The sequence below is a fragment of the Malurus melanocephalus genome, unplaced genomic scaffold, assembly GCF_030028575.1.
Source record: "Malurus melanocephalus ecotype Western Australia unplaced genomic scaffold, MMel_1.1 scaffold_537, whole genome shotgun sequence".
NCBI classification, from domain to species: Eukaryota; Metazoa; Chordata; class Aves; order Passeriformes; family Maluridae; genus Malurus; species Malurus melanocephalus.
The window spans coordinates 22,353-26,619 of record NW_026623769.1 but is presented as its reverse complement, the minus strand read 5'-3'; positions in this window follow the sequence as shown (position 1 = coordinate 26,619).

Sequence of the window (4,267 nt, the reverse complement as noted above, 5' to 3'; positions counted from 1 at the left end):
GAGCAATTCCCATTAAAAGCCAAAAAATAAAGGTGAATTGGGGGAAAAAATTTGCTGGTCCTGAGATAGAATGACCATTTTGGCCCCATCCGGCTGAGTCCCACTGCGTGCCAGCCCCAAAAATGAGATTTTCCTCCCTCCCGRGGCTGTTCCAGACCCAGCAGAGCTCCTGGGGCAATGAGGGACAAGCAGAGCCCGGTTCCTGCAGGGCTGGAAGGGCCAAACTGACCCCAAATCCCCTCTCCCACATTTCTGTTCCACCAGCACRASCCAGGGGAGAATCATCCACAAAATCCGAGGGCAGTGGGGTTGTTTAAAGATTGAGAGAGGCCTTGATTGACCTTTTCCATTAATTATTTTGCAAGTTTGGCTTTTTTCTTTGGATTTCTCTGACTTTGTGGGACAGGGAGGGAAGGGCATTGGGGCAGAGAAGTTTCAGCAAAGTCTGAGACCCCGAAAATCCCCATTTGAGCTGAGCCCCGGGGTGAGYTCTGAGATCTGGCCAGGCAAACACCCAACCCCAGGGGGAAATCACAGCTCAGGCACCTCCAGGAGTGCTGAAATCCCAAATCCCAGCCGAGCAGGGCTTTCCCAGCAGCTCCCCCAYGGCCAGATCTCCCTGCAGGAGWGTTGAAWTCCCAAATYCCAGCCGAGCAGGGCTTTYCCAGCAGCTCCCCCATGGCCAGRTCTCGTTGCTTTGCCCAGCAAAGCCCGGTGTGTGTGGGTTATCCCAGGATTTGTTATCCCTGGAAGGCACAGCCTGTCCCGGCCCCGAGATCCCACAGGGAACGCTCTGTCCGCTTCTCCTCCTGCCCCACCCACCCTGGATTGCCCAAAATCCCAAAAAACCCCAGAGTAAAACCGCGGGATGCTGCTGATCGTGCCAGGTGGGGAAGGAGAGGGCTCCGATGATRTTCCCCAGGGAATGGCACAGCAGGGAGGTCTCTCCTTTCAGGAACTCTTTAAAAAACCCCAAAACCACTTTTTGAAGGTGCCACAAGCCCGGCCAGCTCCTGCCAAGGCCAATCCCACGAGCCCACAGCACATTTTCTTTTTCCAGGAGTGGGTTTCTCAGCTTTCCCTGCTCATCCCAGCGCTTGGAGGAGAGGGAGGATCCGATCCCCCACTCCAGCAATGTCCCTGTGCCATCACCCCACCCCAAACACCCCAAAACATTTCAGGCTGAGCTCAGGACCAACCCCAAAAGTGCCATAACTCATCACAAAAACCCCACACCGATATTCTGAGAAAAACACCCTTTTTTCCCCAGATTGGGTGCAAGAAAGGTTAAAAACCACCATCTGTCGGGGGAATATTTCCCTCCCTATTTTTCTGTCCTTTCCCTCGTTAAAGGGAAGCGGGGAGGGGGAGAATGCTCATTTGAAGCTGGCCCCGGGTTTTATTAATTGACRGCAAATAATCCTCAGATAAAGCGCACAATAAAGGGTTTAACGAGAACATATGGTGGAGAAAGTGATAGGAACGGGGCTGGAGGAGTTCCTGGGGTGAGGGGTCACAGCAGAGCAGGAACAGGGAATTGTGAGCATTCCTAAAAATGGGGAAGGGAAAGGGTGAACGGGAGGGGGATCTCTGCTGTCCYCACACCCCAAAATCCTGTCCCTCCTTCCCACAGGGGTCACTGATCCCCAAGGAGCCACAGGAAACACGGGGACAGAGGGGATCAGGAGCACAGAGCCCTGCTCATGGTGGCATTCCCAAATATCCCATTTATCACAGGTCCTAAAACAGATCCCATTCCCAAATATCCCATTTATCACAGGTCCTAAAACAGATCCCATTCCCAGATATCCCATTATAGCACAGGTCCCATTCCCAAACATCCCATTATATCACTGGTCCTTCAACAGTTTCCATTCCCAAATATCCCATTGTAACACTGGTCCCTAAACAGCTCCCATTCCCAAATATCCTATTATAGCACTGGTCCTTAAACAGTTTCCGTCCCCAAATATCCCATTATAACACAGTTTCTAAAACAGTTCCCATTCTGAGATATCCCATTATAGCACAGGTCCTTAAACAATTCTTATCTCAAAAATATCCCATTATGACACAGGTCCTTAAACAATTCCCATTTCCAAATACTCCATTATAACACCAATCCTAAAAGACTTCCACCCCCAAAACATCCCCGGTCCCTTAATCCCCCCCGCTCCCTGAGATCCCGGGAGAACAGAGGATCCCTCAGGGAATGTCGAGGATCAGCTCCAGGGATCCCCAGCAGCACCGGTGCATTTCCTCTGCGAGAATTTCCAGTTAAAAAAAAGACAAATTAATGGGGGAAAAAGCTGAGAATGGATCTTGGGGTCTAGAATGGGGTTTTTTCCAGTTCCCAGAACTGGAGATGTCCCTTTGGGAGGGAAGAGCAGAGCCCCCACCCAGCCCAGTGCTCCCAGCACCCAGAACCAGCCCCGTTTGGGGACARTTTTTGTGTCCCCCATCCCTGCCCGTGCTCCAGGAGCTCTGGGATCCCCAGGAAGGGCAGAATTCAGAGTGATTTCCCGACTTTCACATCCCCCTCCAGCTGGGGAGGGATCTGAGCCCCCGTTTCTCACTTTACCTCCAACGTTTGCCCTGCATTTTTTACAGAGCCGTTCAAAACCCGGCTGGGAAGTTTCTCAAAGCTCCTCCAGCCTCTCCACCCCTCTCCCCGKTTTTTTGGGATTGCTGGGCATCGTCCCCACCCCGCCCTGCGCTCTTTGGGCTCGGTCCAGCCCTCGCCCAGGGAATATTTGCGCCTCCMGCCCCMAAATGAATGGAGCTGCTGAATTCCGGGCTGGAGCAAAACCCCGCAGGACAATCGCCCCCATTGATGGAGCTGCTGGGGAACCTCCCAGGGCAGAGCCCTCCTGCCCGGAGCCATCCTCTGCTGGGATTTGCTCCGGGAAAAGCCACTTTTCCCTGGAAAAAAAAACCACTTTTCCCTGGAAAAACCACTTTTCCTTGGAAAAACCGTGGGCTGGCGGCTCTGTCTCCTTTGGGGCACCAAACACGGAGCCGGGAGCCCTCAGGCCGTGTTCCTACAGGAAAAGGGAATGCACACACACACACAAATTCCCTCTGGATACCGAGCTCTGCTCTCAGCTGGCTCCTGAGTGACCCAAAGCCACGCTGTTCCCGTGTCCTTTTGCCTTCCCAATGATTCCTTGGCCATGCAGAGCGAGGAAGGATCAGCTCCCGCTGCCACACGGGGTTTGAGAAGGAAAAACCCCCTAAAATCCCCTAAAGGGAGCAGCTTCAATAGGGACGGCCATTTTCAGGGCAGAAATACTAAAAAAAACACTAAAAAAACCCCTAAAGATGTCGATTTTCCAGCCGCTCCCTGCTCTTTGCTGCCCATAACCACACTCCAAATATCATTTTATGATGCAAACAGGCATTGGGAGCTTTGGGACCGACCTGGCTGAGTGAGAAACGGCCCAGGTGGGCACCAGGAGCTGAGCCAGGGCAGGGCCAGGCTGGCTCAGAGCTGCTGTTGGTGCCCATCTGCCTGGCAAAAAGCAAACCCAGCCATAGGAAACGATGCTGGAGGATTTTTTTTCCTGCTGGTTTGGCTTCTCCTGAGCTCTGGAAGCRGAGCTGAGCCCCAGCAGAGGTTTGGGGCAGCCACTCGCCCACCTCCAGCTGCTCCSACCCACGGCTGGGGGAACAAGGGACAGGCTGTGCTCCTGCAGCTTTGGAAAATGAGAAAAATTCAAATGCCAATTGCTCGGTCAGAGCTTCTGGTTTAAAAAAAAAAATAATAATAAAAAAATCATGAGTTTGAGTGACACAAACCCTCCTGTACAAACTCATCCCTCACAGGTCAGCGCTGCTTGCTGCTGAGAACCCCAAAAAAACCGAGGTGAGCCAGGAATTGTGCTCCTGGAAGGTGCCACACACAGAAAAATTCCAACCTCAGCCGTGTTTTCACCTTTTTTCCTGAAGTTGTGCTGTGTTCTGCTGGATCTGTCCTGGCAGCTTCAAAAGTTGTTTGGGTAAAATGAACTTTTGGCCAATTTTAAGCTTTTTTTGGGAAAAGATGGAGGTCCTAAAGGATGGGATTCTGTGGCAGAGGATGGCCAGGGAGGAGGAGGGAAGCGTGTGGGTGTGGAGACTGGGAAAGCATCGGGATTTTACCCAGGGAAAGCTTTTGGGGCACATCATAAATGGGAAAACCTCTTTTCCCTAAAATGGGGAAAACCCCATCTGCTAACAGAGGAGAAGGATGGGATGGGATGGGATGGGATGGGATGGGATGGGATGG